The 21,856-nt window shown below is 36.9% G+C and overlaps 1 protein-coding gene and 1 long non-coding RNA gene across 2 annotated transcripts in view; both read right to left on the bottom strand.

Annotated features, from left to right (window-relative positions):
• LOC137237015 (cytochrome P450 307a1-like) overlaps positions 1-21,856 on the bottom strand; it is a 491,717-nt gene that overhangs the window by 302,406 nt on the left and 167,455 nt on the right. The gene's annotated exons all lie outside the window — the stretch shown is intronic.
• Positions 6,600-7,204, bottom strand: LOC137237017 (uncharacterized). The gene is made up of 3 exons (XR_010948752.1): positions 7,067-7,204; positions 6,859-7,003; positions 6,600-6,804 (listed from the first exon to the last, which is right to left on the bottom strand). It is a non-coding gene; the product is annotated as an uncharacterized lncRNA (long non-coding RNA).

The following is a 21,856-nucleotide window of genomic DNA, read 5'->3' as shown; positions in this document are numbered from 1 at the left end:
CGGCATCCACCTATGGAACTAAGGATTACTCCCTTTTAAAATACTCATTAGCACCTTTCATTTGATACCCATATCGTACAAACAAATTCTAGAGTCAACCCTGATCCACCTTTATGGCGATATCCCTAAATGGGGTCCACCTATAAAACTATGGCCCACTCCCTCATAAAATACTCTTTAATGCCTTTCATTTGATACACATGCCATACAAACACATTCCAGGGTTTCCTTCGGTTCATTTTCCTACATCGTTATTTTCCCTTATGTTGTCATCATAGCTCTCAACTGAGTATGTAATGTTCGGTTACACCCGAACTTAACCTTCCTTACTTGTTTATACTATAATTGGTTAGCATAGCATAATTACTTTAACACAAGAACTTAGCTGCTAGGCAAAATACTTTATTCGAGTTAGTTCAATTTGGATCGTGCAAGAGCACAGAATAAATTTTATAACGTTAACATATTTCTCGTGTTTGTTTTAATTCGGTGAACGGGCAGTTCACCGCAACTTTAATTTTTTATCGCCTCGCTTGCTGTGAGGCTTAACTGACGCCCGAGCAGTAGGCCGATTCTGTAACTCTTAACAATAAGAAAACTTGTTAGCTTAGTCAAAAGCTTTTGCCGTTTGCACTAACAATTCATTGATTCTGTAACTCGGTCTAAACAATGGCATTGAGCTGATTATTCAAAGTAATGATATGTGGCATCTCCGGCGAAAAAATGCGAAAAACACAAAGAGGAAATGTCAAAATAAGTTTGTGCGCGCAAAATTAGTTTTACAAAAGTGGAATTAATTCGGGAATTTTGATCGCGGTTATTATTATTATATAAATTAAAGGTAAGTACATAGTGCAGTGCACTTTTTGCTAATTGAAAGTGTTTAAACTATTTGTATTTTACTAGGATGTGTGATAAAGCAAAAAGGAGTCGTGCTTCGGGTGAGCAGTTGAGTGCAATGCTCGATTTTTTTATTTCCACCCCGAATCTTGCCAGCGGAAAGTTCCAAAAATTGCATGGAAAGTTGGAGAACAAAAAAAAGTGGACCGAAATGGCGGCGAAGCTGAATGCCATTGGAGGGGCGGTAAAGACGGTTGAGCAGTGGCAAAATGTAAGTTTATTTATTTTCAAACAAGAAAGACGCCTTTTTGTCCCCACCTTTTCATGTTCGTTTGGACAATAGAGGCAAAACTTCGAAATACTTTTGCGTTTTTTTTATAAAATGTCCGATTTTAGAATGGTAAAAATGTCACTTTTTCTGCCCTGTGAAACCATTATTAATAAAATGTAGTTGTAACATTTCTTTTGTCATGGGAGAGTTCTTTCTTTCCATTAGCTTACAACTGCTAAGACACGTCTAAAAATGTCGGGAGAGAGGTATCAAAAGATGTGTTTTGACCTCGTTACCAAAACCCGAAAGTGGAAATTAAAAATTTAGTTCTGTATATACTTTTGAAATTGTTAAATAAACTAAAGCCAAAGCTCGGGCATAACAAAACAGAGTATGTGGGGTCCGCTTGTAACAAATAAAATATAAAAATATCTTTTTCTATATAGGTCTGGCGAGATTTAAAAAGTCGCACATCTACTCATGTGCGTGATCTGAAGAAGGAACAGAATATGACTGGAAACAGACCCCTTCAACAAACTGCTCTTACCAACTTGGAGAAAAAAGTCATAGATTTAGTAGGGATCACCTACATGGAAGGAGAGTCAGATGTTAACGAGAATATTCCCATGCAAGAAGTAATTCGTTTTGTATCATCTTTTATGTGCTCATCAAATTTCATTTTAATCATGCGTTTATAGGATCTGCAATTGTTCATGGAACACGATGAAGATTTTCAACTGGTCTTAGATGACGATGAGACCCCTGAATTACCGTCATTAAATCTGCCCGAAGACGAATCGGAATGACGGTGCGAAACTCCAAGAACCCCAAACCGTACACCACGTAGGGGAAGTAAGAGGAAGCGGTCTGAAGAATCACCCATCACAACAACATTTTTAAAGATTGCCGAAACACAAGCCGAAACACAAAGGGTATATACGCATGTGGTAAAACACTGCATTTCTTTTCAAAAATTGTTTCTTTTATTAGATGCATGTAGAGTCCTCGCAGAACCAGATTGAGGCAATAAATAGAATGGCTGCTGCGACAGAAAAAATTGCAGACGCAATGATAGCATTTAGCGAGGGGGTGAAAATCTGTGCGAATGCTTTCACGCAATTTACATATTCTTTGGGTCCTCCGCAGTAGATACTTAGTTAGTAAACAACTTTTTTTGCATACTAAAAATTTCGGAAATTTGGCCTCAAGATGATTTTTTTAAAACCACCGTATCTTTCTAAACTGTAACAATAACTTAAATATTAATCAATATGTTTTATAAGTCCATTTTTATTTTATGAAAGGCATTGTACGCAAATCGAAACAAAAGCAAGCGAACGGGTAATATTTAAATTTTATTAAATTAGATTTTCTCTGATTCTCACAAAAAATAATAAAGAACTACTATCTCCACAGATTTTGAAACTTAAAAGATTTAGTCTAATTTCCGGCAATACAACGGACCTTTTTGCTTAATGAACAAAATTCACTTTTTATGCATTTTGGCATGCAATAAAATATTTTGCAAGTGGGTTGCCTGAAAATCTCCTAGCAAGGATTTTTTCAATTAATTTTTTAAAAGTGCATTATTGCTTAAAATTTTGTACCCATTTACTTAATGAACAAATTATACACCAATCGAAATTAGAAAACCTATGGAACCCGAAGGGTTTAATAAATAAATTTTATTTCACTGTATAGAGGATATTATTACTGTATAATTTGTTCCTTAAGCAAATGGTTGCATTATTCGAAAAAATGTCCTTTAGAGAAAATAATGTAAAGTATCATTGCAAAGATATTTCCAGGCAACCAACCCTCAAAATATTTGCATGCATTCCAAAATGCATATGAAGTGCATTTTGTTCATTGAGCAGATGGGTCAATGTCGTTGTATATCTGGATCTCCTACTATTTGAGTACAGTTTTCTTTGTACTGAGTTTCTTCGTTCTACTACACTTCACGCCTTTAATTGCTTTTGTTTTGACCTTTTTGTGCAATGGTTTTCATTTGTCTTTTCTTAAAGTAAAATGATTTAGAAATGTAAAATGTAATACAAATGTAATACTTCTCCAACAGAAACAACAAGAAAATTTTTTAAAGTAAAATGTAATACAAATGTAATGCTTCTCCAACAGATATTACAAGAAAAATTTTTAAAGTAAAAATGACTAAAATAATGGTTGACGCATAATTTGAAAAAACAAGAACAGTTATTTAAAAATATTTAGGCTTAAATTTGATGCATTATATTTTTAAATAACTATTCTTTTTTTTCAAATTATATGTCAACCATTATTTTAGTCATTTTTACAAATAAAATTTGGCATTGTATAAGTGGCATTTAAAGTAAAATAAATAATTTGATCGCCTTTTATTATATGTATTGCAACAATACATGGCGAAAAAAAAGATTAATATTCAAAATTCATATTTCGAAAACAACGAGCGTTGGCCAATGGATATTTACCCAAGTTGAAACATAAACTGCTCACTCGATATAGAAAAAGTTTTAACAAAAAACAATAACCGTTTTTTTGAAATATTAATTTTTGAAAAAAAGTCATAAATTTTTACTAAATACTAAAAAAATAATTTTTTTGTAACTATATGCAATTGTTTATAAATTTATATAAAATTAAAAGTAATAACAAACATTTCAAAGAAAAAGTCATGAGAATCGGTTAATTTTCGACAAAGTTATTGTATGCTGTAATGTTTAATATTCAAAAATTCATATCTCGAAAACAACAAGTTTCGGCTTATAGGCATTTAGCCAAGTTGAAACATGAACTGTTCACTCAATATAGAAATTGTTTAAACAAAAAAAAAAGTAACGTTTTTTGAGAAATTAATTTTTGAAAAAAGTCATAAATTTTTACTAAATACTAAAAAAAACTTTTTTTTTGCACTATATGCTCTTGTTTATAAATATATATTAAAGTAAATATAATAACGAACATTTCAAAGAAATAATCATGAGAATCGGTTAATTTTTGACAACGTTATTGACAGTTGAAGAAATAGGTGAATAAAATACCGACTGCATTTTATGGAATTCAATTGCCGATAAATCCAACGAAAAAAACACGTGTTTCATTATTTTGACCAAAGAACAACATATTAAAATTTCATCGAAATCAAAAATCATGTCCTGCGCGGACCGGGTGTCTTGAAATGGAATGAGCCAACACTAATTGCGGCAGTAAATGATTTTTTTGCAATTTCGATGAAATTAAAGTTTTTATCTAAATTTTTATTTTATTTTCGAAACGGACATAAGGTTGCAGGTTATATCGTTTTGAATATTTTTATACTCAGTTGAGCAGAGCTCACAGAGTATATTAAGTTTGATTGGATAACGGTTGGTTGTACATATATAAAGGAATCGAGATAGATATAGACTTCCATATATCAAAATAATCAGGATCGAAAAAAAATTTGATTGAGCCATGTCCGTCCGTCCGTCCGTCCGTTAACACGATAACTTGAGTAAATTTTGAGGTATCTTGATGAAATTTGGTACGTAGGTTCCTGAGCACTCATCTCAGATCGCTATTTAAAATGAACGATATCGGACTATAACCACGCCCACTTTTTCGATATCGAAAATTTCGAAAAACAGAAAAAGTGCGATAATTTATTTCCAAAGACAGATAAAGCGACGAAACTTGGTAGATGAGTTGAATTTATGACGCAGAATATAAAATTAGTAAAATTTTGGACAATGGGCGTGGCACCGCCCGCTTTTAAAAGAAGATAATTTAAAAGTTTTGCAAGCTGTAATTTGTCAGCTGTTGAAGATATCATGATGAAATTTGGCAGGGACGTTACTCCTATTACTATATGTACGCCTAATAAAACTAGCAAAATCGGAGAAGGACCACGCCCACTTTTAAAAAAAAATTTTTTTAAAGTAAAATTTTAACAAAAAATTTAATATCTTTACAGTATATAAGTAAATTATATCAACATTCAACTCCAGTAATGATATGGTGCAACAAAATACAAAAATAAAAGAAAATTTCAAAATGGGCGTGGCTCCGCCCTTTTTCATTTAGTTTGTCTAGGATACTTTTAACGCCATAAGTCGAACAAAAATTAACCAATCCTTTTGAAATTTGGTAGGGGCATAGATTTTATGATGTTAACTGTTTTCTGTGAAAACGGGCGAAATCGGTTGATGCCACGCCCAGTTTTTATACACAGTCGTTCGTCTGTCCTTCCGCATGGCCGTTAACACGATAACTTGAGCAAAAATCGACATATCTTTAATGAACTTAGTTCACGTACTTACTTGAACTCACTTTATCTTGGTATGAAAAATGAACGAAATCCGACAATAACCACGCCCACTTTTTCGATATCGAAAATTACGAAAAATGAAAAAAATGCCATAATTCTATACCAAATACGAAATCTAGAGTCACCCCTGGCCCACCTTTATGGCGATATCTCGAAACGGCGTCCACCTATAGAACTATGGCCCACTCGCTCATAAAATACTCTTTAATTCCTTTCATTTGATACACATGTCATACAAACACATTCCAGGGTTTCCCTCGGTTCATTTTCCTACATGGTTATTTTCCCTTATGTTGTCACCATAGCTCTCAACTGAGTATGTAATGTTCGGTTACACCCGAACTTAACCTTCCTTACTTGTTTTCCCTTATGTTGTCACCATAGCTCTCAACTGAGTATGTAATGTTCGGTTACACCCGAACTTAACCTTCCTTACTTGTTATACCTGAAAACACGTTTTTAAATATTAACATATTTCCATAAAGGCTTTTTTAAGAAAATCGAAATTCGAAAGCCAAATTTTATTTTGCTTAAAAAGTTTTTCGAAAGTGTTCACACGGTTTTTGGTCAGAAACTTAACTAATACAAATCCATTGTTTTTTTTTTCGAATTTACATGTTTTAGTGTAAGAAACGTTTTTTTTTTTTGTTACATATTGATATTACTTTTTTCTAATTCGATATCTAATTAGGAATTTAAGGCTTCGGAATGAAGAAAATTTTTTTCGAAATTTCGAAGTGATTTTTGTTTCGAATTTCCGGCTTAATATGTCTAAACTTCAAATAAAAAAATGTTTAAAAAACAAGAAACATATCGATCTGTCCTATATAAAAAAAGGAGTAACTGGGCGGATATGTTTAAAAGTTGTATCACGGAATTTCAGTAAAAAAAAAGTTTCTCAGCAAAATCATATCTCAGGTCAATATTATCCGTTTTTAAGGTCTCTTAATAGTAAAGGGAAAACATTGGGAATCCTTGGAGAATATCCAGCGAGTGTAAAAATAATATTACTTATAAAAAAAAGTTTGCAATTATCCGTTGTTGGACACGTTTTGCAATTGAACTTGGCACACCAGCATCGGAACCAACTTGTATTTGTATTTCGGGATCATAAACAATCCTACGTCGAAGTCGGGTGTCTGATCGCTTAGCTGTATATTATGCAATGTTGCGCACGCATTAACTATTTTTCCGGCAAAACTAGGCTTATAGAGGAGTACTCTTTGGCGGGATAAACACCGCCATGTACTTTTAAGGACGCCAAAGAGTCTCTCGATAGGATTGCGTGCTTTGCACAGCGCCTCGTTGTACCGAAATTTAGGCGTTCCTTCAGTCTCGTTTGGTAGAGGTGTCATCAGCCATGGCTCCAACGGATATCCAGAATCGCCTGTAATTTGTTGCTTTTGATATTGCACAGTCAAACGGAATTAAAACAACTTACCTATCAAAAACGTGTTTAAATTTCCAGTTTCGTATGAGCGTTGCAATACCCGATGCACTGCAGAGGAGGTCCAAATAAACGAGTCATGTCTTGCTCCAGGAAATTTCGCATTCACGTTTAAAATTCTAAGGTGGGGATCGCATATCTGCAAATTTTAACAAGCAGGCACTATTGATAAAGTTCTTTCGGGTAAGTGTGTTATTCTTACCATTTGCACGTTGATCGAATGGTACCCATGATGATTGACGTAATTCGATTCATTATCCTTTGGACCCAAAATTGACACGTGAGTGCAATCGATTGCACCGATAGTGCCCGGTACAAATGGTGAAGGCGCTGATGCAAACATTTCCTTTGCCGCCTGGCGCTCTATTTGGGTCATAGGGAATTTTATGTGATTGAAAAACAGCGAATTGTTTATTGCATCAGTCACACGATGTACGCAACGGCTTATTGAGGTTTGGCTCATGGAAATTCCCCACTGCTCTCCCACCGGGCGCTGGTAGCATCCAGTGGCATAAAACCTTAACGCTGCTAGAACCTATCACCATTTTAAATATCACATATAATGCATGTATAAAAATAAGTTTATAGCCTATAGGACCTATTACCTGCTTATCGGGTGATAGCGCTGTTATTATTGATCCTTTTAACTGTATATTCAGCTGCGACACTATATCCTTAGCTATACCGGGACTCAATCTATACAATTTACGGAACTCCGTTGAAGTTAAATCGAATGGATCATCAACTTCCCGGAGCCGGCGCCGGTCAACAGTAGGCATATTTAGTTGCTCATTACGGGGCAGATGCAATCCAATATACTCGAAAGCCATTTTTCACGATATTCACAAAATTTGTAATTATTTATTTTATATCCTCAAAACTGTGTAAACAATACAAATGTTATTAGCAACACAAAATGAAATGTATTTAGGCTAGCCACAAAAATAAACAAAGAAAATCAGCTGATTGTTATTGTTGCCAATAAGCAAGTTCAAGTATTGTATAAAATGTTACAGAATCACATAACAACAAAAAAATTTGCTAAACAGAGAAAACAACAAGAAATGCTGTTTAAATTTGTTACAGAATCGGCCTACAGTTCTCGGTGAAGAGTGTATAAAATTTGGTAAAAAAGGACCAATTAATAAAAAAGTATTTAAATCGAACACAAAAAAAGTAGAGTGAAAGTACAGTGAAACAAAATTTGGTAAAAAAGGACCAATTAGCAAAAGGAGTATTTAAATCGAACACAAAAAAGTTAAGTGAAAGTAAAGCGAAACAAAATAATACGTACTAAAGAAAAAAGTATCTAAAGCAGACACAAAAATAAAGTAAAGTGAAACAAAATAATAAGTACTAAGGAAAATATAAATTAGTAAATCGATCACTCAGAAAAAACAGAGTGAGAACGAAATCATAAAAAACAAGTACCAAGAACCAAAACACCAACAGCGGCCGAATGAAATCTTGCTATTTGTGAGTAGATAGCGCAACTGTTAACACCTTTTTTTTTTCTGTATATTCCTAGAAACATGAACGCTGAGGAAATGAAAAAATTCCTTTTGGAAATGAATGGCGCAGTACAAGTTGTTCGAATCTAACAATTTTAGTGATGACAAGTGCATCTGATGTATGGTTGCATCTTGCACATTTCTAAAGAGGGTTGCCATCTACAATTTATTTTAATGTATTTTACTTTGGCACTACAGCCATTCTCTCGCAACTAAACCGCTTCGAGGAACGCCTAAAAAGTGTCGAAACAAAGAGCAATGTAGAGTCCATACAGGGACTCAGCCAAAATTTGGTAAGACTAGAAGAACAGCTAGAGGATGTGCGCAGAAAATCTGCAGACAACAACCCACAACCAGTAGATGAGCCACTCGTAAGCCCTCGGACTGAGGGCGAACTGAATGAAAATTCCAAACTTCCAGATTCTGTCAAGGAACTCCAAATATTTGATGGATCACGAGAACATTATTCCTCTTGGATCCACAGCGCATAACAAATCGTTAGGGATTATCAGGTTGTTCGGCACAAGCCGATCTATAGAGCCATATTAAGGCATATTAGGTATAAGATTAGGGAGTCAGCAGACGCTGCACTGGTATCCCACAATATCCTGGATGCTGATTGGAAAAATATTAAGGAAATCCTTTCCCTGCACTATGCCGATGCCAGAGACATCGAAACGCTTGCTCAACAACTAACCCACATGACTCAAGGACGCCAAAAATCTCCGAATTTTACGCTCAAATCAACAAGAAATTATCTCTAATGATAAACACTATCAATACGGAAAAATACGAGCATAAGGAAACAGTTAAGGCTTTGGCGGAGACGCACCGAAGAAGGGTACTCGACGTCTTTATAAGAGGTCTAAATGGGGACTTGCCGACGCTGCTCCTCATACAGAAACCAAAATCCTTACCAGAGGCATACTCATCATGCCTCACATTTATGAACGTGGATAGCAGAAATGCCATTTATAGAGCCCCACAAACATTCAAGAGAAATAACAGAATAATCACTGATGTGTATCAATCGCGTCACTTGCAGCAAGGCAACAGTGATTACCCACCTCCGTACCAATCTAGATATAGGTACGCAGCCCCAACAAACAAAAGTCTTATAAATAGAGTCCCAAGCCAGTTAGGATCAAACCCATACCACCCAGGGTCTGGACAATCTCGCGTTGGTAATCAATATCCGCAGAGCTGGCGCAACAAGAACAGCCCCTCAGACGCCACAAGAATGGATGGTGATCCATCTTCCCAAAGCCGGCAATCCAATAGTTCCAATTTTCGAAGAAACGATAGTCTAACAAGTAAGGAGGTTAAGTTCGGGTGTAACCGAACATTACATACTCAGTTGAGAGCTATGGTGACAACATAAGGGAAAATAATCATGTAGGAAAATGAACCGAGGGAAACCCCAGAATGTGTTTGTATGACATGTATATCAAATGAAAGGCATTAAAGAGTATTTTATGAGGGAGTGGACCATAGTTCTATAGGTGGACGCCATTTAGGGATATCGCCATAAAGGTGTATCAGGGTTGATTCTAGAATTTGTTTGTAAAATATGGGTATCAAATGAAAGGTGCTAATGAGTATTTTAAAAGGAGTAATCCTTAGTTCTATAGGTGGACGCCGTTTCGAGATATCTCCATAAAGGTGGATCAGGGGCGACCCTAGAATTTGTTTGTACAATATGGGTATCAAAAGAAAGGTGTTAATAAGTATTTTAAAAGGGAGTGATCCTTAGTTCCATAGGTGGACGCCGTTTCGAGATATCGCCATAAAGGTGGACCAGGGGTGATCCTAGAATATGTTTGTACGATATGGGTATCAAATTAAAGGTATTAATGAGGGTTTTAAAAGGGAGTGGTGGTAGTTGTATAGGTGATCGCCTTTTCGAGATATCGCCATAAAGGTGGACCAGGGGTGACTCTAGTATGCGTTTGTACAATATGGGTATCAAACGAAAGGTGTTAATGAGTATTTCAAAAGGGAGTGGGCCTTAGTTCTATAGGTGGACGCCGTTTCGAAATATCGCCATATAGGTGGACCAGGGGTGACTCTAAAATACGTTTGTACAATATGGGTATCTAACGAAAGGTGTTAATGAGTATTTGAAAAGGGAGTGGGCCTTAGTTTTATAGGTGGACGCCTTTTCGAGGTATCGTAATAAAGGTGGACCAGGGGTGACTCTAGACTTTGTTTGTACGATATGGGTATCAAATGAAAGGTGTTAATGAGTATATTTAAAGGCAGTGGGCCTTCCTTCTATTGGTGGTCGCCTTTTCGAGATATCGCCATAAACGTGGACCAGGGGTGACTCTAGAATATGTTTTTACGATATGGGTATCAAATGAAAGGTGTTAATGAGTATTTTAAAAGGGCGTGGGGCTTAGTTCTATAGGTGGACGCCTTTTCGAGATATCGCCATAAAGGTGGACCAGGGGTGACTCTAGAATGTGTTTGTACGATATTGGTATCAAATTAAAGGTATTAATTAGAGTTTTAAAAGGGAGTGGTGGTAGTTGTATATGTGAAGGCGTTTTCCAGATATCGACCACAATGTGGACCAGGGTGACCCAGAACATCATCTGTTGGATACCGCTTATTTATTTATATATGTAATACCTGCCAAGGTTTCAAGGGATTTTTATTTCGCCCTGCAGAACTTTTTCATTTTCTTTTACTTAATATGGTAGGTGTCACATTTTACAAAGTTTTTTCTAAAGTTATATTTCCCGTCAATAAACCAATCCAATTACCATGTTGCATCCCTTTTTTCGTATATGGTATAGAATTATGGCATTTTTTCATTTTTCGTAATTCTCGATATCGAAAAATTGGACGTGGTCATAGTCGGATTTCGTTCATTTTTTATACCAAAATAAAGTGAGTTCAGATAAGTACGTGAACTAAGTTCAGTAAAGATATGTCGATTTTTGCTCAAGTTATCGTGTTAACGGCCATGCGGAAGGACACACGGACGACTGTGTATAAAAACTGGGCGTGGCTTCAAACCAATTTCGCCCATTTTCACAGAAAACAGTTAACGTAATAAAGTCTATGCCCCTACCAAATCTCAAAAGGATTGGTAAATTTTTGTTCGACTTATGGCATTAAAAGTATCCTAAACAAATTAAATGAAAAAGGGCGGAGCCACGCCCATTTTGAAATTTTCTTTTATTTTTGTGTTTTGTTGCACCATATCACTACTGGAGTTGAATGTTGACATAATTTACGTATATGCTGTAAAGATATAAAATTTTTTGTTAAAATGTTACTTTAAAACAAATTTTTTTTTAAAGTGGGCGTGGTCCTTCTCCGATTTTGCTAATTTTTATTAAGCGTACATATAGTAATAGGAGAAACGTTTCTTCCAAATTTTATCACCATATCTTCAACGACTGCCAAATTACAGCTTGCAAAATTTTAAATTAACTTCTTTTAAAAGTGGGCGGTACCAGGCCCATTGTCCAAAATTTTACTAATTTTCTATTCTGCGTCATAAGTTCAACTACCAAGTTTCATCGCTTTACCTGTCTTTGATAATAAATTATTGCACTTTTTCGGTTTTTCGAAATTTTCGATATCGAAAAAGTGGGCGTGATTATAGTCCGATATCGTTCTGAGATGAGTGATCAGGAACCTACATACCAAATTTCATCAAGATACCTCAAAATTTACTCAAGTTATCGTGTTGACGGACGGACGGACGGACGAACGGACGGACAGACGGACATGGCTCAATCAAATTTTTTTTTCGATCCTGATGATTTTGATATAGAGTCTATATCTACAACAAGCCGTTATCCAATCAAAGTTAATATACTCTGTGAGCTCTGCTCAACTGAGTATAAAAAGGGGACCTTGTTCTTCAGGGTTTTCAGCAAACAAACAAAAAAATTGTTCCATTTGGTGCCAATAGACGAAGAAGAGGGCGTAGAAGGCACTATAGAAAGCAATAAGGAACAACCCACCGGGGATCAGGTAAATTTTACGGTAGTGGCCTCGTGTCCGGCGTACCGTATTTAGAATAAACCACGCAAAGTCAGGGAACATTCAAGTTTGTAGTGGATACGGGGGCAAACAAGAACTATATTAGCGAGCGCATAGCGCACAATACCATACCGGTGGAAGTCTCCGTTCCATGCATTCTCCGCGGGGGGAGAAATATGAATAGACAGAAAAGTGTGCGGACATTTTTTTAAATTCGTTGGTAAAGATCTACATATCACATTCTTTGTTCTTCCAGGACTCAAATACTTCGATGGTATCATATGTGACGATACACTAACAGAGATTAAAGCAGTGTTAGATAGGGAATTAAATCTTCTCATACTATAAACAGATATTTTTCTGCCCCTTAAGCAAAAAAAGGTACAAGAAGTCAATAGTATCAACGTAGACATTCCTTTTGACCCCAGTATCTCTGACTCTATTAGAAAAGGACTGAGAAAGATACTCTACAAATACGAAAACGTGTTCGGTCCAGTCGATCGTAGAACGGAGATCGAAACCAACGTCCGTGCAGGGATAAGAACCGACACAGAAAACCCCATCTACACTAAAAGCTACCCCTATCCAGTCAACATGCGCAGCGAAGTAGAAAAACAAATTAAGGATATACTATCAGAAGGCATCATTCGTCCTTCGAAAAGCCCCTACAATGCGCCCATATGGATTGTGCCAAAGAAATCGCAGCCTGATGGCGAGAAAAAATACAGAATGGTTATAGATTTTAAACGTCTATATGCCGCAACCATTCCTGACACATACCCTATACCAGACATTAATGACACCATCGCAAGCCTGGGAAATGCAGAATACTTTACTACCTTAGACTTAACATCTGGGTTCCACCAAATTCCTATGAAGGAGAGCGACATCCCAAAAACCGCATTTTCCACCATGAATGGAAAATACGAATTTTTGCGACTCTCTTTCGGCCTCAAAAATGCACCCTCTATCTTCCAACGCATGATAGACGACGTGCTCAAAGAATTTATAGACCGCATTTGCTTCGTCTACATTGATGATATCATCAACTTTAGCAAAGATGAAGCCACTCATTTAAAATATATCGAAGCGATTCTTGCTAGACTCTTAACAGCTGGTCTTAAAGTCAATTTAGAAAAAACAAAATTCTTAAGAACAGGCGTGTAGTTTCTGGGATATATTGTGACATCCGAGGGTATACTACCAGAACCAAAAAAAGTAGTCTCAATAAGAAATATGCTCCCTCCCTCCAATTTAAAAGAACTCAAAAGTTTTTTAAGATTAACTTCCTACTACAGGAAATTCATCCGGGATTATGCAAAAATCGTCAAACCACTAACCAACCTAACACGGGGCGAACACGCACAAGTAAGAGCAACACAATCAAGAAAAGTAGCAATAATAATGGATGAAGAAGAACGAAAGGCATTCAGTAATCTTAAGGAAATACTGATGAACGCGGAAGTCCTGACATTCCCCAACTTTGAGAAGGCCTTCAATCTAACGACTGATGCGTCTGATTTTGCGATCGGTGCGGTGCTCTCACAAGACCACGATGGCAAAGACAAGCCTACAGCGTTTATATCATGAAGTTTAACCACCACAGAGGAGGGGTACGCAACAAATGAAAAATAAATTCTAGCCATCGTCTGGGGCTTAGATAACCTCCGGTGCAAGAAAGATTCGAATTTTTACCGATCATCAACCGCTAACCTTCTCTTTAAGCAACCTTAATTATAACGCTAAGCTCAAGCGATATAAATCTAGGAGAGAGGAGTATAATTACGAACTCATCTATAAGCCAGGAAAATCGAACGTCGTAGCTGACGCTCTCTCTCAGTTAAAAACTCAGGTAAATCAACTGACAATGACGTCCGAATCCGAAAATGCCAACGAAAATGCAACCATGGGCTCAACGTCGTATTCGGCAAACGACGGCAGCTCAACCTGCGACACCGTTCAGGATACCGGGATAACTCAGATTTAATTCCATTCGTCGCAAGTCACCAGAAAGTCACTTAGGGTTGCTCCAGAAGGTATATTTAGAAAACTTTTTACACTATAAAATACGGGTAGCCCAAATTCTTGTAGAAGACCTACGAAACCCAGATAGAGTCTTTGAAGTCATATAGGAGGAGCATGGAAGAGCGCATCGAAACCCCACTGAGAATAGAAAGCAAATCCTAGAGCGATACTACTTTCCGGGAATGAACAATAGGAGTAACGTTCCTGCAAAATCTTATCACGATATCTTCAACAACTGCCAAATTACAGCTTGCAAAAATTTTAAATTACCTTCTTTTAAAAGTGGGCGGTGCCATACCAATTGTTCAAAATTTTACTAATTTTGTATTCTGCGTCATAAGTTCAACTCACCTACTAAGTTTCATCGCTTTATCTGTCTTTGATAATGAATTATTGCACTTTTTCGGTTTTTCGAAATTTTCGATATCGAAAAAGTGGGCGTGGTTATAGTCCGATATCGTTCATTTTAAATAGCGATCTGAGATGAGTGCTCAGGAAGCTACACACCAAATTTCATCAAGATACCTTTAAATTTAATCAAGTTATCGTGTTAAAGGACGGACGGACGGACATGGCTCAATAAAATTTTTTTTCGATGCTGATGATTTTGATATATGGAAGTCTATATCTATCTCGAATCCTTTATACCTGTACAACCAACCGTTATCCAATCAAATTTAATATACTCTGTGAGCTCTGCTCAACTGAACAAAAAAAAAATGAAATGAAAAAACATCCCTTTTCTAAAAATTTTTTCACTCCCACTAATCTCCTAATCTCACAATAACATAAATAACTTCCAACAACCACTAACCTACTAACACCAATAATGTTAGGTATGGTCTTTCCCATTGCAGACTCCCACTGTTGGCGTCGGCCATCAGCGGCCTCCACATTTTCCACTATAAGGAACCAATCGTTAGTATCCAGAGCGGAAATGGGTGTATCATCAGCGGATCCTTCAAACTTATACATGCTATCAACCTCCAGCAGTACGCTATTATCATATCGAAGATGGAAAAGTTGGCTTACCAATTACTAAAACGAACTGACGACCAGCTCCTAGCGCAATTCTATATCAACCAAACTCTGCAGCGCCTCGAAGAGCTGACGGCGAACACGAAAAGAATCAGACCGTTCCGATCTATTTACTGGATAGGCTCTGCGTGCAAATGGCTAGCAGGATCACCCCATATCCTCCACAGCCAGGGTGAAATCATAGAAAACAATAATCACTAATACAAAGTAAACAAGGATTTATTCAATTCAACTTTAGAAATTTCCAAGAAAATTTATGAAATTGTAAGCCGCACCAATTCGGTAATGAAGGAATCTGAGGCAGAACAATTCGAGCAGAGCGCCCTTCATAATATCGTGCTCGTCCGAGAAGAGGCCAATGAAGTAGTACGAGCATGTCAACTAGCTAAACGTGGAATTATTAACACTAACCTACTCGACATGGACGAAGTTAATCAGATCCTGTCAGAAATAGAAGCACTTCCTTACCAAAATATAATTGAGGCAAATGAATACGGAAAATCATCAATATATACAAATGGGACTATGCTCCTCTACGTTCTATCAATACCCAAAGTAACGGAGGAGAATTATAACCTACTGGTTACTTGCGCCGGTATCTACGAAGGCAAACAACTGGACCTTCCATTGGATAAGATGCTCGTCAACCAGGAAGAAACATATGGACTCAAGGAAAATTGCTTGACAATCAGTTCATCTACGGTATGTGAATCAAAGTCCTTGACCAAATTGGAAGAGAATACCTGCCTACCTCGGTTGCTGACAGGAGGTGACGCTAGCTGCCAATTCATCAGGCGCAATGGAATGATAATCGAATTGATAAACGATAACACAATTTTTATCTCAAACTACCAAGGTATAGTGGAAAGTAGTAACGATACTAGCAATATAAATGGCACCTACGTTATCCAGTTAAGTAACGAAACGGTAAAAATTGGCAACCAAGTGTTCTCCAGCAACGAAGAAATCACAGCTCAATCCTTGCCAGCCGTACTAGCAAACGTCAAAAACCACACTACAAAGATCAATCTGGAGTACGTTCATGATATCACAATGGAAAACGTTAGATTTCTAAGGTATGTAAATGGGGAAACTAACTTCTCGTTAGTCACGGAAGCTGCCTCAATATTCGCAATAGCCCTCATCGTCACCATACTATGGAAATGGTATACTAGGAAGCTAAATATTCCACCAGTTCAGATTCCGATGCAATGGGCCACAAACACAAAGATCTTCAAGAGCCAATCTGCTCATGAAATCCCTAACCTGGACGACAGCGTACCAGTCAAGACAGTCAGAATCAACATTACGCCAAGTAGCAAGATCGACTCTATAAAAAATATATCCACTTCACATTTTTCATGTTTCGATATGCGGAACGCAGATCTTTAAAGGGGGAGGAGTTATAACAGCAGTATCTAGCGGTTGACCCACTTACTCACGTTGCTGAACATGTGACCGCGCCATGTTGCGTGTTTAAGTTTCGCTGACACAGCACACGCGCAGAATAAGCGGAAGATAATTGGGACAACGATTGGTATAGTTGCAGAAATTGTGATTGAATAGCATATTCTTGTTGTAGTTAAGTAAACTATTTTTTATACAATAATTGGTTTGCATAGCATAATTACTTTAACACAAGAACTTAGCTGCTAGGTAAAATACTTTGTTCGAGTTAGTTCCATTTGAATCTTGCAAGAGCACAGAATAAATTTTATAACGTTAACATATTTCTCGTGTTTATTTTAATTCGGTGAACGGGCAGTTCACCACAACTTTAATTTTTTATCGCCTCGCTTGCTGTGAGGCTTAACTTGTATTCAGCTATTGTAATACAGTATATAAGAAGGAATACGATGTATACATGTGAAATGAAATATAAAAATGACGAATGGCAATCGTGCCATCTACATTTTTATATTGCGCCATTATAATTTTGACAGCTACAACTCGCGGACGTAACTTTGGAACATTCTAAATAAAAAAGTATATTTTTAAGTATTGAATAAATACAATCATTTTTTATCAATTATGAAAACCTGGCGGAGAAGGCCGCCACGCTAATCGTTTTAACTTTCATTTAAACATGGCGATGATATGGAGGCTGCGCCCTCCAAGACAGTAGACTGGCGGAGAAGATAACGCCAAATGCCGTTCACGAAAAAGGAACTTCGGGTATGGTAACTCAACAAGGGCTAAAAGATACAGAAGCGTGAAGTAATAAAGAATGCACACAAGTATTAAGCTTCCTAAACGTCATTCACCATAGAATAGTCACGGGTACACCGACTATCAGTATAGTGATGTGCTTAAGGCTAAAACCAGGCAGGATCACTCAGCCCTAATTTGTTTGAAGTTGAAAGTTTTCTGATGAAAAACTGTTTTACAATGTGTAATCAAACACTATTGCCTGCAGACTGAGACATGCGTTGGGATTGGCACTTGCCACATATAACAACGCACACAAGGAAACAAAACAGCCACAAATATATGCGATAGAAATATGGTTAATTGTAGAAAAGGTTTGATTTGATGTCGGATCTGGGGTATTTTAATACATCGCATTGTAATGCACATACGAGCGCTACCTCTGCCTTAATATAAAAGTGATGCTTGGCGACTTTGGCAAGGGTTAACAAGTGTAACTGGCTTTAATGAAAATATAGCGCCTAGTGCGCTATCTCACCCAATAGAGGCTAACCAATTCATAATCCTGCCTTTCGATCAAACCACATCGACCATGTTGCGACGGGTGGAAGAAATGCTTTTAGAAGACACTCGGAACGGCAAAAACCAGGAAAAAAGTACCTGGAAAGGCTAAGAGAATTTAGATGTACATTATGATTATTATTTTAAACAAATTAACTTCGTTTTGTGTGGATAATATTCAAATTTGTCTAATTTTTTTAAATAAACAAAATTATTTTTATGAAAATGTTCACCATTTTTAATGAAAGAAAAGTCAACACAAAACAGAGTTGGGAAGAAAGTGATGCCGTTGCATAATTTTCCAGGAAAATTAATTTGTATGCTTTTTCTACAATCTTTCTTCTGAATGAAAAAGTAGTTTACCAAAGAGGCAAATTGAGTTTCAGAGTGGGAGTTCAAGATGGCGGATTGGAAAGAGAACCTGTCAACGTCAGTCACCTTGTAATTGCATCATGATGCAAAGTAAATCAAATAAAAAAAAAAAAAAAGTTAATCAAATAGTACCTTTAAATTATCATTTATGTTTTCGCAGTTTTTGTATAACACTTTTTGGAATAACCGTGCAGTCAAACGAAAAATGTCAACTAGTTAGATTTCTGTCCTTTTTCCATATTAGCAACTGGTATTTTTTGCACGGCGATGTCCTACAACATATCAATTGCCAGCATCTGTATCAGCATCATACCTGTTGACAAACTCTTCATTGCATACACCAGAATAGTACCAGATGACATACTAGTCAGTAACTGCATCAAAGTCATACCATTTAGCACGCTAGTCAGCCTCTGCGTCAGCATTATACCAGATGGCATACTAGATGTTATAAACACCAATGACATTCTAGTTAGTTATGCAACAGTGTATTGATAACAGCGTCCACTAGACGCCATTTAGCAAATATATTTCCGACTCAGTGTGGATAAGGCTTAAGGCCTCCTTAAGGCTGAGCTATTAGGTGCCGTATCTCATCGTAGTGCCTACGAGATGATTCCTTATCCCTCTGGGAGGCGAAGCTAGATCAGGCATTTATTTGCTTGGATTCCCCGCCTTGTAACAGTGTACCACAAACTCTTTTAAGTTTAGCTCTTTTGCCTCACTATGCAGGTGGTGTTCAGGGGTCATAAGAAGATATGACGTGGCAGTTCTGAGTGCAGTATTTACCACACCTGCAGCATTTTCTAGTGAGTTATTTTTAAGTGATGCAACCAAACCGCTGACGCGTATCATATAAGCAATCGCCTAACTGCTTTGTAAGTTGTGCTGCCGGCAAGCGACTTGAGGATTTTGTTGTGGCTTTGTACTTTGGTTTAGAGCTTACGATTTCTCGAACTTGTACGAGAAGAGATTTCTCGCGAGTCTCGCCTTCTCGCGACATTCTCGAATCTCGAATTACTCGTAAGGCTTGCGAGCTTCTCGACATTCAATCGATTCATTGGCTGTTTTATATGGAGCTTGCGATTTCTGCTGGAGCACAAGCGAAAATTTCCACAAAAACACAACTAAAAAATACCGAAATGTATAGAGTACTGCCAATGCAGCGACTGAATTGAAAGTCGAGAAGCTCGCGAGTATTACGAGTTTTTCGGGATTCGAGAATCTCGCGAGAAGGCGTGTTCTCGATGTATCTTAAAAAAATAAAATATTGTGACAAAATTATATGTATAATAAATATGTTTTGAGTTAAATGTCATTGGAAAGCAATATAATAAAAAAATAAAAATAAAAAATTCACAAGTAAAAAAAACCAAGTGTATAAATACTGTCCTTACAGCAATTAAGCTTATATCGAGAAATCCGCGGGATTTACGAGTACTTCGAGACACGAGAATCTCGCGGGAAGTAGGGTTCTCGATTTCTCAGATCTGGAAAATCTCGCTTGTGTTCGAGAAGAAATTGTAAGCTCTACTTTGGTTACGATTTCGCAGGCATGCGCCTTGAAGGTGAGAATGTTATTTAGGATCTTTGGGTAACTGACAGTCGGTAGCGTAACGCCATCAACGTGAATCTCCAATATTTCCGTCATCTGTTCCTTAAATGTTTTAAACAGAGTTGCCGTGGACTTGGTCGGCATAGTTTCAGATCGCGCGAGGTGAAAAAACAGAAAGGCTGGTATGTTAGTATCTCGTTCTGGTGGTGAAGGGAGCTTTGATATGTATATATTAAATTAAACCGGGGATAGGAAATCACCCTCACCACCCTTTATTTAATGCTCCTAGGTTTCTACGTTTCGCTCTTAAATTTAACCGACGTTTGCCGACCATTCACATAATCTGAGGTCAATCTTTTTATACAAGGGGTGAACCATCTATGTCTGGGAGTAGTGAGCGGTTGTTGACTGTGTCAAACATTTTGGACAGGTCAAGTACCACAAACACCGCCTATTATGGAGTTGGTGGCTTAGTCTGCAATTTATTATGGTGTTAATGGCGCTGAGCGCGGTGGGAGCGCTATGTATTTTACGGAAGCCATGTTTATGGCTGGCTAACGGAAGACTTGCGTTTGAAATGAAGGAAGGAGAACGGTTTGCAACATTAGAAGTAAAGGAGATCGTTCTTTGATCGTCTTTGTGTTGATTTGTACGAGTTAGTTGAAGTAAAATAAATAAATGTAAGTTGAAGTATGCATTGAAAATTTCCGGCAGAAAGCGTTCGCGTATTTCACAGAGTCCGACACACAAAACTCATTCAACGAACTATTCAAAAACTGACTGGTATTAATAACCCTTCAAAATTCTATCCAATGAACTATTAAAAATCTAAATAGTATGAATAGCCCCACAAAATTCTATTAAATGAACTATTCAAAATCTAACTAGTATGAATAACCCCACACTATTTTAGTCAATGAACTAGGATGTTTGCTGACTACTTTGGCTTTTGACTGCAGGGAATAAAAAACAATTGTCAAATATGAGCATATGCTTAAGCTTCGTCATATTCTCCTATTCCTTCCAAGACTGACATGCCACTATAATCAAACACCACGAGGGCGGACACGCGGGTTTAGTCTATTACTAAATAAAATTTTGACAAAAGTGTCAATATGTATAAATGCAAGCGCGTGAGAAACTAAAATCGAAAGTAATCAAATATCATATAACCAAGCGCGCTTTGTTTATGCTAGCGGTCCAAGAGTTTATTGTACTTTTGGTGCGTGTGATATTATGTTATGTACATATGTATATTGATACAATATCTGGAATATTTGCAACTTTATTTGTTTCTAGTTCGATTAGTTTTTCAAGTTTGCACCTAATGTCAGGTTTTTACCAAATTGAATTAGACTCAGGCTCTAGAGATATATCGTCATTTACAGCAGACGATGGCACTTATATTTTTAAAAGATTAGCATATGGCCTCAAAGTCGCGCCAAATTTCTTCCAAAGAACGTTAACTTAGCATTCGCAGGCGTTAAACCTTCACAACAATTTTTGTATATGGATGATTTAGAAGTATTAGGTTGCTCCGAAAAGCATATGAGAGACGCATTCTCAACTTTTATAAAATATAATTTAAAACTACGTCCCGATAAATGCTTATTTTTAGTCAAGAAGTTACTTATCTGGGACATCAAATCATTTCATTTCATTTTCCTTCATTTCATTTAATTTATTGATCAAATTTATTAGTACAATATATAATCTTATGCGGTTGTTTTATTATTTATTTAATCTTCTTGTGCGTGACTCCATCACTTCTAGCTTGTTG

Source organism: Eurosta solidaginis, chromosome 1 (assembly GCF_040869045.1).
Source record: "Eurosta solidaginis isolate ZX-2024a chromosome 1, ASM4086904v1, whole genome shotgun sequence".
NCBI lineage: Eukaryota > Metazoa > Arthropoda > Insecta > Diptera > Tephritidae > Eurosta > Eurosta solidaginis.
This window is presented reverse-complemented; position numbering and strand designations above follow the sequence as displayed.